At 40.3% G+C, this 13,869-nt stretch overlaps 1 long non-coding RNA gene across 1 annotated transcript in view; it reads left to right on the forward strand.

The window, feature by feature from the left end:
- Positions 1–5,660: 5,660 nt before the first annotated feature.
- The window catches only part of LOC143000797 (uncharacterized), a 46,546-nt gene continuing 38,337 nt past the window's right edge, over positions 5,661–13,869 (forward strand). The window contains exon 1 of the long non-coding RNA XR_012963658.1: positions 5,661–5,808. This is a non-coding gene — a long non-coding RNA (uncharacterized LOC143000797). The remainder of the gene's footprint in view (positions 5,809–13,869) is intronic.

Below are 13,869 nucleotides of genomic sequence, written 5' to 3' on the forward strand. Positions count from 1 at the left end.
CCCTGCCCTGACTGAATTCTGGGTAGCGGTATCAAAAAATATCTTCCGGTTGTGATTTTGGCAAAGCGGTAGCAGAGTGTTGACTCCACTTGGCTACTTCCCCAACACCCCCAGACCCTGGTGATGGTTTGGCCCAGTATAGATTCTTCATTCTGCTATTTTTGTAATCATTTCTTCTTCCTTATCCAATGTGTATTTTTAGCACTCTTGTTAGCTTTTCTTTTTCATGTTTGTGTTTGGAGAGTTGCTGCATGTGTTGGGTTATCTGTTAATAGGAACCTTAATTGAATTGATCATCCTGAAAATAACCTCTAGTTATGTCCAAATGATTCAATTCCAACTTGTTCTTTTTGCTCACTGTTATTGTATATTTGAAGAGAAAGCAAACGTTGGTAGCATGAGTGATATAGCTCACAGAAATATAATGGAATAATAATTAGCGTTGGTCTGTGTTGCTGTGTGTAGCTGATATTTTTGGCAGCAGGCCCAAAATAAATAAAAACTTGCCAGGGTTTTGTCATCTAACACTTTTGGGGAATTCTGTTAAGCATCTCTAAAAAAGAAACCCCAGCATTAGTTATAGAATTTATCATCACACAGAAAAATGGCAAGGGAAGGAAATTGGAGATCTTTTTTCTGAAATTACTCAAGGAGTTACCTTATAAAAAGAAGATGTTTATGTTTATGTATGACTTTAGGTGAAAGGTGTTTGAATGGACCTGTATCCCTGCACTAAAAACATACAATTGCCTCTCAAAGTCAATCTACATAAAGTTTTGCTAGATACAAATATGTTAACCTTTTCTTATGACACTTGATGCTGAATTATCCATTTTTAAATGTGAAGTGGTTCAGAGAATATTGCAGAGATATATGTGCAGGGAGAAAAATGCTAATTGATATTACAAGCCATGAATTGTGGCTGTGAACCCTGTGCTGAAGTAATTGCATGGGTTCCGTAAGGGTCCATTCAAAGGCCTGCAGACCTGGTAGGGGAACACAAAACACAAACCCCAGTTCAAAAAAAGTTGAGACAAAAGAGCGAAAAAAACAGAAAGCAGCTATTGAAAATTCTATTTTACCTATACTTAATTGAAAAAAGTAGAAATACAGGATATTGATTAATGTTATTGTTGTTTCCGCAGCCAGTATTTGGTCGCGTCTCCACCTGAACGTCCCCTCAGTAAGGCTTGACTGGCAGGTTGATATTATATGTTCAAGGCTCTAAGTCTATGTGTTAGTGAAACATAAATGGAATTTGATTTCGAACATGTTCCACACATCCTTCCAGCTGAAAGATTTTCCTTGGATACTGTCCCAGCATGCCCAGCTTCCTTTGCCCTCTTGCTCCACCATCTAGCCCTCTTTTTGGACTAGGCTGCACTATTTTTTAGCATTTGGATCCTTTCATCTTGCCCTGGTACAAACACACAGGCTCCTGGTTGACTGTTCCAACAATGTCCTCATGGCATAGCCTTGCCTCTGCCTCTGTTATAGCCTTGATTGCTGACCACTTACGTCCTGTTTGATGATGCCTGCCTGGTGAACCCTTTGGTCACTGCTGTCATGCAGCATTATGACTTGCCGAGTCTTGAATGTGTTATATTCCTCCACAAATGATGTTGACAGTTTGCTTCCAGAGCAGCCACCTCCTCAGGGAGCTGCTAAGAAGATGCTCTTCTCCATCGTCTCCACAGCTGTTAAGAGCACTTCGTACATAAGCAGCGGTCAAAGGAATCTGTGGAGGACTCCACACTAGTAGCCCGAGACCTGCCGGTTTAGGCCACGCTTGTGCAGGGCCCTCCTCCATGTTGTAGCTGGGCTAAGCGTCTCCAGCACACTCTCTCTGTCATTCAACTCTGTTATTTACCATTTTCTGAACTTCCCAATCCTAAATTGGAAGTTGTTCTGGATGTGGTCTTTTCTCAGGACCAGGCTCCTCAACTTTAAAGGCTTTGAATGAGCTCCATCCTGGCACTCACAGATAGTCTCACATCTTCCAGAATCCATCTACCTTCGGGGACTGGTCTTGCCATGATTGTCAGGTCATCTATAATTGCTCCAATAGGGGCCTGCTGAATACCACTTGCAAGAACATACTTTTCCACTGCTTTGACCAAGAGAGTCATTGCTACTGACAACAGGATGACAGAGATAGTGCACCCAGTGATGATGCTTTTTTCGAACGGTTGCCAGGGAAACCTCACCTTGAAGTGGTTGAAGTACTCCTGCTGGACATTTTCTGGGATGTGATATCCTTGCAGTGTGGGATCAACCAGCTTATGAGGGACAGTTATCAATAAGCATTGACAAGGTCAAGCCGAGTCTCCTTGGTTTCTCTTAGCATTCTTAATGATTTGATGAAGATGACGCTTATGTGGTCGTTACAGTCCGGGTCTCTACCCTTCTGTACTGAGATATCGATTAAGTTGTTTCTCTGGAAAAATTTGGTAGGTGTTCTTTGCAGGAATTCCCAAGAAATGTCTTCCCTCTATATTTAGCTGCACAGGAGCCCTGGATCTTGCCTCTTTTTTCTCAAACCGTTCGGCACCAATGTTCCAAATGATGGTTGGCATTGCCTTCATCTTCCAGGACATTATCCTGAACTTCATCCACTGCTGCGTCAAACTATTGGCACTCTATTTGCACTCTTTCCTGGATTGTCCTGCCAGGCTAGTTGATTGATGGTTTCTATGTGATGAGGTTGCAGTTAGATGTTCTCACTGTCGTGTTGTGTTGCTCCCAATGATACATTACACGTTCTTCTTCTGTCACTACCTTCGCTGCGTGCTTGGAGCTTCATCCTCTCCTGTGTCTGATCAGGTTGCCCTGTGCCTTGCACACTTATAGGATGTGAGCATCCCATCCTTACCTGTGATGTATCTTGAGACCTTTCACATTTTTGCACATTTCCCTCTATTGCAGATTGCCGCTGTGATGTCTGGCTGACTCGAAGTCAAGTTAAAAAAATATAATATGTAAATGCAGTGCTGTGGTATTTGCAGACCCGAGTTGTTGGTCTACACCATTCATATGTGGACAAAGTTGAAGAGAAATTCTTGTCTGTGTTTGAAGATGCTAATCAATTGCCCTGGCTGATCAGGTCTGAGAATATCTCATCCCATGTTTTAAGTGTTACAGTAATTTCTTATACTGTCCTCACTTGTTTAGTTATTTTCAGATTCATGTTCATCATCTCACATTACTACTGAACAAAAAATAGACAAAGGAATAAGTGTCTGTTGATGGTGATCCAGAATTCACATTCAACAAAAGCAATTAGTACGAAAGCACTACTTCATAGTCACATTTCTGTAAGGTCGGTGAATCTCCAGCTCCAAACTGCTGTCGGAAGTTGACCCACTCTCTGAGCAGCCTGTTGATAAGTGTTAGCTAAAAGAGATTTTCATCACAGTGATAAAGACTATCCAGCATAACCCATCATTTGGAAGTGTTGTGTGTGTGTGTGTGTGTGTGTGTGTGTGTGTGTGTGTGTGTGTGTGTGTGTGTGTGTGTGTGTGTGAGCAAGTATGGCTGGTTAGTTTTCCATCTGCAGATATTGCTCATCATACAGGCCCAAGTGCTCGCCCTAGGCTAAGATAAGGGCCAATAGTGGGCTGTGATCATTCTACCACTAGAAATGACTCTGTGTGTGTGTGTGTCTAAATATGTGCAGTCTGTTATGTCTGTGCTGTATGTATGCTATATGTATGTCGTACAAGAGAAGAGCTGGTGTGTGTGCCTCCTACTGTATATGTAGTTGGGTAAGACAGTTGTCAAGTAGCCGCTTCTGTGCCTGTGTGTGTGTGTGTGTGTGTGTTCGTGTGTGTGTGTGTGTGTGTGTGTGTGCTTGTGCGTGTGTGCTTGTATGTGTGTGTTTCATGGTGGTAAATTGTTTGTTCTGTCTCATCTCACACAAGGCTGGGCAGCAGAGTCTGGACTACCCTGATAACACACACATGCACACACACATACAAAGTCTCACATACAAGCCCAGTCTTTCTTTCACACTCGCTTAAACACTCTTAGACACACACACACACACACACACACACACACACACACACACACACATACATACACACATCAAGGACACGCATTTCCCCGAATCAACTCTCTGTGTTCGTCTGTCTGCTGAGTTCTGCTCTACCCCTCTGTCTGTACTGCCAAGGTCAATATTGTTGGGAATACTTTCTCAATCTGTTCATAAGGTGGAGCCCTTTGCTGTGCAGCACACTCATGTACGAGGCTTTAAAACCACCCAAACACCTCGGAAAGTTGCATGAATGGCTTGAACTTTTGATATCATGTATAATCAGCTGAATTCATTGGCTGAATTGAACAGGTTGAACATTGTTATCACGTGGTAGCCTACAGATGAAAAAAAGCTGTTTCGAGTTTCTCAATACAAATCTATTAATTAATATAATTCCCACAAGCCCAGATATCATTGGCCAATACGGGTATGCCATTCATTTACCCAAAGCAAAGAATTTTACGTTTGGTAGCATCAGCATGAGTCCACACACACAGGAATAATAATGGTAACCCTGTTGAAAATGATAATGGAGGAGATAAGAAGCCATATTACGCTCATACAGGTGTTTATACTTACTTTGGTTGATTAGATCTCTCACTGGAGTGTGTGCTTTATACTGATGATGTTGGACTGGCATCTCTTGGATAGGTTTGTTATAGTTATAAGAGCAGAACCTCAGCAAGCTTTAAGCTTCAACACAGGAAGAGGTTGAACCAGCCAATATGGCTGTGCACGGCATTTAAGATACTGTAGCAGATGCTCTTCTTATTCTTAAAGCAGATTTACTGCACATTCTTGAATATTTGGAATTTAGCTACATTGCCATGAAACTGTATGATGGCGTGACTGATTTAACTCTGTCTGCATAAAAACATAGCTTACATCTGCCATAACCAAGAAAGTGGGAATGGGGAGATAGGCATGGAGTAACAAGGGGTAGAGGAACAGATAAGTGGAGAGATAGATTGATAAGAGCAGAGGAGGTGGAGGAGGAGGGGAGAGTCTAGCTGCTGGAGGAGAAAATGGAAACAGGAGCAGATGAGAGCAGGATAGATAGGTGAGCAGAGGAGAAAGAGGGAGCAATCAAATCATTCCAATGAGGAGGCTATTAAGCTATTGAACTTGCACAGAGCAGTAATAGATGGCAATGAACTCAGGGTGTGTGTGTGAGAGTGGGTGTGTGGGTTGGGTTAATATTGCTGGCTTTTAATGGTAATTTCGGCCTGTCAGTCTTCTAAAGGCCATCGCTGTGAGCCATCAGCCAGCCGCACACAACTACCGGCACACTGTAAATGTCACCATCATCACAGTAGGCTGCGCATGTGTATGTGCGTGTGCCTATGTGTGTGTCTGTGTGAACGAGTGGATGTGTCATTTCATTCATGTAGCAATGACTTCTGCTTTACTGCTCAATCTGTTTCTTTCTGTCTCTCAGTTTTCTCATCTGTCTTTCTCACACAGGCAAATACTCTGTCTGTCTCCGTTGCTCTTTGTTCTTCACATTGGCTCACCCCTCCCCTCGCACTTCCTCTGTCCGTATTGGCGAGTGAGGCTGTAAATATTTACATGAGCCGAATCCTCATTGATCGATCGCTGTCCATTTCTCTCACTCTGACAGAGATCAGTTGCATTCCCCTCTATCTGTGTAATTGGTTGTTTTTTTTACAGCAGTTGTTCATTATTTATATCGTCTGCATCTCAAAGCAATTTATTTGAAGTAACTCACAGCCACGTGAAGAACATGCATGTTTTTTTCTCTACGGAATAATGTAGATATTAGGCATTTGTAAATACAGATCATTTCTATGTACTTATTGTGTGGAGCTATTTTAGTTTGGCCATATCTTACTGCGATGTCATGTAGGCCTTCTGTGCCATTATAGGATTATTACCATTGCAAATGTGAAAACAAAGGACACCAGAGCAATACTTGTTCTATACAAAGACAGAATTAATCAAAACTGAAGGTTGAAGGAATTTATAATTAACCTTGGCGTGGTTACACACATGTGTGAAAGCTTCCATTCAGCCCATTTACCTCATTTGGATTGGAAGAGCTGTAGAGTGAGCCAACCAGGATTCTGCTGCTCAGAATTGTGTCCATACAGAATCAGGAATCTGGACGCTGAATGTAACCATGTTTCCATTAACGCAACACATTTTAACAACTTCCTGATCTCTGTGTTGTTGTAACTTTACAGTGACGCCGACCTCCAGGGGCGACCTTTAGCGACATGGCTTTGTTACTTCCTGCATGCCAGAACCCATTTATGTATTTTATTTTATTTTACATATTTGTATTTATACAGGGAAAGAACTGGCCTGACTTGGTTTCAACTAGTTTCCGGCAGGTTCCTGTTCTGCATGACAGAATAAGGAGAGGACTGAAGTTGAGTAAGAAGCTATATGTGGGTTGAGTCAGTGGTTGCAGGTGTGTTGTTCCATGAGATATAGTTTATATGTCTGTTTAAAGTGTGTAATTGAGGTTATTTCTCCAATGTAATATGGGATCTCATTCCAGATTGAAGTGTGTGTGTGGAAAACTGATCCTTAAACATAATTGTTTTTGTAGGCCGCTACTGGAATAAGTGAGAGTGCATGCTGACACCGAGATTACTCTTGTCCAATTTAATAAACGAAATCACACACCCACTGTGGGAATGTTAGGGTTAGTGATTTTGAGGATAAAGCACGGGGAATTATGTGACATTAGTGAAATGGGAGAACCATCTCTCCCTCCATATTTCAGCCAAACAACATACAGTGGAGACAGTTGCAGAGGAACCCCAAATTGTGGTAAAATACGACGAGACAGCCGAGCTTGCCTTTCCTTAATGGTGAGATGCAGAGCCATCCGCCCTGTCTCATTTAATATCATTACATTTTCCTTATATTACTTTTACCATACACAAATATGATGATGAACATTTAGGAATCCCCCAACTCTTTGCTTTCCTGACACAGTACGTTATAGACTGACTCTGCTTTGTGATTACAGCAACTTTTTACAGAGAAATATAACATTGTAATACAAATGCAATACAAATACAAATGCTGAACATTGTAAATTACATTCTATGTTAGACAATAGTGATGAAAGAATCATGGCTTTAAAAGAATAAACTTGTGTGTTGTGTGGCATGCTGTTTAATGCTTCCTGACAATGTTTCATTATAGATTTAGAGAGTTTCAATCTGACTGAATAGGAATTATACTCTATTCATCACCACCCCCAAAAGATCTGACCCCTGTGTTTGTGTGTGAGTGAGTGTGTGGTTGTGTGTGAGAGCGACATTGCATAGAGGGCCCGCCGTTGTATTGTCCTTTGGGAGATCAATGACATTCTTGTCCTTTGAGCACACAGTTAATCTGTCTGCCTGCCTATCTGAAAACCTGTCTGTCTGTCTTTTTGTCTACTTGTTTAGCTTTCTCTCTGGTAACGTGACGTACATTGTCTGTCTACCTGTCTAACTCGTAGTGATATCCTTCATTACATTTTTGAGAAAGGTTCGTGCATATAGACAAGGCTCAACGTGTTGGTATCCTAAAATAAAAACTTCTCTGAAATGAGTTGAAACGGCTCAGGGAGAACTTTTGTCCATTTGAAATAATGAGCGATTATAAGATTGAGGACACATGTGTGCTATTGTTTAAAGGAAATAGTCTGCTTGAAATATTTCTGCAATCCAGTTTTTTATTATCACTTTTAATCATTCATTTTGCCCATTATTTATGATAATTTGTTACATCAGAAATCAAAAGTAAAAGGTCAGTATTAGTACTATTAAATTTGAATAAAGGAACTTAATTACTTTTAAACTCTGTGAAAGTTTGAGTATTTTGTTTTCATTTCAAGTCAAAGCAAGACTTCTAGCCAGGTGTGTATGATGGTGATGATGATCATGATGATGATGATGATGATGCAGGTGTGATCATACAAATTGACAAGGTTACTGGACAAGGAGGTCTGAGAAGGTTCTGGTTGATTTGTCCTGTCTTTGAATGGACTTGTGTGTAATTTTCTCAAAAGAGCACAGAGGAAAATGTTCTCACTCTCACTCTGTGTTCATGATAAACCGATAAGAATAACTTCAACAGGAAGGAATACAGTCCAAACATGATCCAAAAAACTCCAAAAGGACTCGGCCAGACATGACTAGATCAACATGTACAATTAATTTTATAAAGAAAAGACCCATGAGTGAGGGAGACGTGAATTGATTTCTTCCCTTTTTTTTTTATCTGATCTGTTACTCTTTACTGGCACAGGTTCAATAGCAGAATGGAAAAGTTATAGACATGGGGGCAAAAAGAAAGATGAGTGGTTGTGACCCTTGCTTCTGCTACCACATGTGTTCACTTTCTGCCCTGAGGATCAAATCCCTTTCTATCTCTCCTTCCTTCTCTCTGCTCTCTAGTGCTGCTTTAATAAAATACTAACACTAACAATGAGCAGTTGACCGAGTCTTGTTGGTAAAAATCTGACGTGTGATGGGAAATTATTTGTGTGAGTGTGTGTGTGTGTGCAACTGTTTCATATAAGTAAAAGGAATGTAGGAAAGATGATGCCTGTTTGGTTGTACTGAAAAGCAGTATGATCTGGGGCCTTTTTCTCCTTTGGTAAAGAAGAACAAATCTGTCCTTTACAAAGGTCAGTTCTCATGACACATAATGTCTCTGCTTTTCAAGACACTACAGTGGATAAAAACAGAGAGAGAAATGGTGCAAACTTTACCTCAATGGTCATTTCATATGGCCATAGAAAGCATTCGCACAAAGCAGAAATCTTCACTCTCCTATAATGAGCATGATGTCGTGACGTTAGTTCTCAGACAGCATTGAGTGGCAAACTTGCTTCCTGCAATTTGACCTTTTTGTCAATAACTATGGACAGTTTATTGTCCTTTGCCTCAGCTTGTTAAACAAGCTACCAGACAACCATTCTCAGGGGAAAGGACACTTCCTAATATCTTCAGGTTGCTTGTTACCTTGGCAGCGGTTGCAGTTTAAAAAGCTCTGATAGTCATCAACAAATGTCAGGATTTGTCATTTGAGGAACAATAGTTTTCTTCATTGGTGTCTCCATCTTCTGGTCAGCTAAGCTGTCCGTCAAACATATAATGACATGCCTGAAAGTTCAAGGTTCAAGGAACACTTACAAATCCTCAAAACTATCTTTTGCCTGTAAAATGTCTGTCTTTTTCTAATTCTGGTTGTTTGAATGACAGAAGTTGCTGTTTTTGCCGGAGCTGCTTGGGCAGCTTATTCTATTTTAAGACATAATGTTCATGTCAAACGGCCAAAAGTCAAAGAAAAGTCAGGATGGGTTTATGGAAGCTAGGTTAGAGAGGTGAGTTAATGGGAGAAAGAGACGGAAAGAGAAAAAGAAGAAAGGAAGAAAAAGAGAAGGTTTTACATGACTGATGCCAGTCTTAGCCAGAGGGTTCCAGAAAAATAAAACACACACACACACACACACACACATGCACAGCAAACACATGAACACACAAACACACAGGTGGGACTTAGTGGTGTGCTGTGCCAATTTGCTGTGCCCCTGGGTCCCCTCTCAGGAGGCACACAGTCAGCCATCTAACCATGCCAAGACTGGCACATGTCCCACACACACACACACACACACACACACACACACAGTATCAGCCTCCATCGACCGTGTGTGGACCTCTGTTTCTGGTCATTTTGAAAAAACTAAAATAGAATAGAAAATGTTCTTTTAAGGCCTTTTACCACAATATTAACACAATATACTTTATGTAGGCTCTAAATATATTCTTGAGTTACATTTTAAAGACTGATTACACTGTTGCTGTAATGTTATTTTCCTCTTGGGGGAAGTCATATTCTTTTGTGTTCTTGTTGGATATCATTATGAATTTGTATGCATTTTAAAGAGGGTTCTCTTCATCCTGTGGATGATATGTTATTTTGTTTTTGCTCTTAATAGCTTAATTACTTAGGAGAGAAAAACATTTCCCAGTCTTAGTCTCAGTCGGTGTGTCTTCAGGGCATTCATTTTCAATTCATTCATGATTACAGTGAGGTCAGATAACATACACTGATTTATTCATTTCTTTAAGGGATACTTTTCCTTGCCAAAGGTTTGGGTAAAGGAAAAACAAAACAGAATTTTCAAAATCCCGTGTAGTTAACTTGAACAGACATATTCAGTGTTGTGATGTTGTGAGTTACACACAGCACAACAGGACGCAGCCCTTTACAGAGGGAACTATATGTAGACAGAACAGAACAGGTGGATTGTACAGATTGATTGACGTACTCTCATTCCCCTGTTAAATGGTATGAAGTCACACTTACTTTCCTTCATGCATGTATACAGTTGGACAGAAAAAAAATTGATCATGGTCAATAAGCTGTCTCAAAGTTGAACAGAGAAAAGCATTGTTAATGATTGATTTTTTGATTTTTATTATTATTACTATAATTTATTTAGTATCTTTCCTGCAGTTTGTTCTCTAATTGAGAAGAGTATAGAGCCGAGATAGAAGCAGACTAAACAGACTGCAGGCTTTGGATAGCTGCCCTTCCACTCTGCTCCATTCTTACCACTTCCTGCTGCAGGTATGGCCAATTAGTCAGACATACAGTACAGGCCCCAACTCTCTACTGCTTTAAAGAGCCACGTTACGCACAATCACCTTCCAGTTAATTCAATGATACTTACAAGTTATTCAGCCCAGACGTTTTTGTGTGGTGCATTGAATTACACATTCACAGCAGATGTTTCTTGGTGTGAAATACCTTATTTAGCTACTAGGCTTCAGCTTCTCAGTAGTTTGCAGTGCAGGGGGGCAATTTGTAGTGTAATTCCACTCTTAACAGTTTCAAAGTATTATCATTATCAAGGGCCTATGCATATGTATCAAGGGCCTAGCATATGTTAACAGGACAGGGGAATGTCACAGTCAGTCTGAATTGGATACATTATAACATCTAGGCTGTGAGACTGCAATTCAACCTTTAAAGTTAGGATCTCTTAAGCACTTGGGTACAGGTACTTCACTACTTCACAGGAGAGAAATGTTTTTTATGTCTATTTCATGAACTGAAGACCCTCCTATCTTCTACTGTATATCTTCTATCTATATAGTTTACCTAAACTTTTCATCCATTAGATATTCATCCATTAGATTTTAGGTATTGAGTTGCTTGGTGCATTACATCCTGACCAAACCAGGACCCCATACTGCAAAGATCCAGTAGAGCTACCTCAGAATGTAAACAGGCAGACAACTTTACTCTTCAATGTGAAGAGAGATGGATGAATAAAAAAATATGTTAATAAACAGAATGCTGAGCAGTTTGTTTGAAGTACTTCCCACCATTGAAGAGGCCGTCACATGTAAGTGCCAAGACTAACACTCTCTTCACCTCCTAGATAAGGAAGATTCTAGAGTTCTCGTATGATGATATAAGATTTTATGGATTGAAATTCTTTAAATCACTTCTGTGGAAATACTGAACCCTATTTTTATATATTTATAGGTTCACGCATCAGTCTGATTACACTGGAGCCACAAACAACTCAAACTGGCAAAGAGAACAGACATAAAGTCAGTACTTTGGAAGCAGAGAGAAAGCAAGAGCAAGAGAATGCACGAGCAAGACCTTGGGAAGGAAAGAGCCTAGCAGAAAGAGAACGAGCCCCCTCCACACTGGCATCTTAAAACGCCTTAAAGCAGTAATGTTAGAGCGCGGCTGTGTTTGTTGCTTGTTATTTTATGCTTATGACTCTTTATAAACACATCACAGACACACAGCAAAGCTCACAATTGTTGACATCATGAGATTCCATGAGTTGAATTATGATCATTATAAATGAAAATACAGGAAAAAGCCCACATGTTTTTCAATAAATATACATTTTTGTACTTTCTTATCAATAGCTTTCAACAGGAGCCATATTTAACATCTGAATACTCCTGTCTAGATTGGTACCCAAATTGAGCAATATAGACCAATGAGAAGCATTGTTAAATCTTGTTTCACAGTGTGGAAGTTTTCTGAAAGTTTGAGGTGAATACTCTTCAGGAAGGCTAAAATGTGTTATACACTTCATACTCTGACTGAATCAATATGCAAAACCTGCATTTGTACCTTCCTTTTTTAGATGGAACTCTCATTTGCCCCATTGACTGTCTTCAGAAAGGCTTGACTGCTGGGTCACCTTCAATGGTTTGACGTCATATCTCCACGAAACAAGGCAGGATTGGAGCAAAAGAGATGTCAATCGATGAAAACAATGTCCATTAAGCGCTTTGGAAAATTAAACTCAACTTCCTTTGTCGTTGATTGATTTGTTTTTAAATCTTCATCGTTGAACCTCTAGTTCAGCACACTTTGAACAAATCTTCATCATTCCCTTCTCCTGGGACACTTAACTGAACATGTGGTTTGCTGATCCAACAAGCACTCACAATCTAATTTGTGAAACAAAAGCCACGAGTGCTGTTCTGGTCTGAGCTGTTCTGTTCAGTCTCTCTGTGTTGCTAATGTCATTGTCGCTGTCCTTTAGGCCAATTATGCAGTGGGTATTGTCTTATTGGACGATACACTGTTTCAGCAATCAGTACTCGCTGTACAATTGTGTGCGTGTGTGTGGGATTGTGTCTTGTGTATGTGTGTGTGTGTGTGTGTGTGTGTGTGTGTGATGTATTATCTGATGTGATAAGCATCTCTGCGGTGGAGCCTGGGGTACAGGGGATAGCAGAGATGGAAAGATAAAATGGAAAGAAAGAAAGACCTGACTCCTGTCTTTCTGCCTTTTCAGGGGCCCAGTCTGGCTCTAATCAGGGAGATGCAGGGAGGGCTGCACTCAATTATTCACTCATTCGCTCATTAGTCAGCAAACAGAGAGGGCCACTGTAAGCGCTGTTCTCTGCATGCCGCTCACACAGAGCATCCACCACTCGCTTCCTCTAGCTATCTGTTTTTTTCTCTTCCCCTGTTCTCAGATAAGTTCCATGTTACTTTTTTGGGGGATTTGCTTTCAACTTTCAAACTTTAGCAGACTGGTAATGTACTTGTCCCATACCTAAGCATTGTTGTTCAATGTAAATGTACACTCCTATGGTTTTTCAGGTCAGTAGTGTGGAGTTTCATGTACTGGAGCTGGATGCATGTCCCAGATGCACATTTAGTTTATTGAAACGCATAGAATTAAATGATAGATGATTGTTTTATTTTACTCACACTAGCAAAAGAACATGAAGTTTTCCTTGACAATCCTCACTAACTGAAATGCTATGATGTCACCACTTTCTAATTTTACTATTTCATTTGAATTCATTTGATTTTAATACAATTTGTTGACCCTGTAAGTATCTGGACTGGTTTGGAAAGAACCTTTCTCTCACACTAATGCTGCTTTGTACTTGAAGGCTTTCTGTCTCATTAAATCAGCAATGCATCTTTGTGAATAGTTGACACCCATATGATGATTTCTACTCCGCTGGCATGATGGATTCATTTAATTGCCCCCATGGATCAAAGTCGACTCACGATGACATAGAAATAGAAACAAAAGTTAAATGATGTTAAAGCAGTGAGATTCTGCAGCATCTGTCTTTTGTGTCTGTCAACCAGCACCTCCTCCCCCACACCAAGTGTGTAATGCAACCAATGGTTGGAACACATCTGTGAAATTTAAAGATTATGTAAATGACTTAACTGTTTCTATCAGAAAAACTCATTTCAGATGAAGATTTTGTCTTGAACTTGTTTCAGCATTTGCTCTAACTTTGTACTTAAAGGAGATGATATTTTACACACAATTTACACAACTTACACAG

This window comes from Genypterus blacodes, unplaced genomic scaffold, assembly GCF_046128005.1.
Source record: "Genypterus blacodes isolate CSIRO-AG114 ecotype Tasmania unplaced genomic scaffold, CSIRO-AGI_Gbla_v1 ptg000052l_1, whole genome shotgun sequence".
In the NCBI taxonomy this organism is placed as follows: Eukaryota; Metazoa; Chordata; class Actinopteri; order Ophidiiformes; family Ophidiidae; genus Genypterus; species Genypterus blacodes.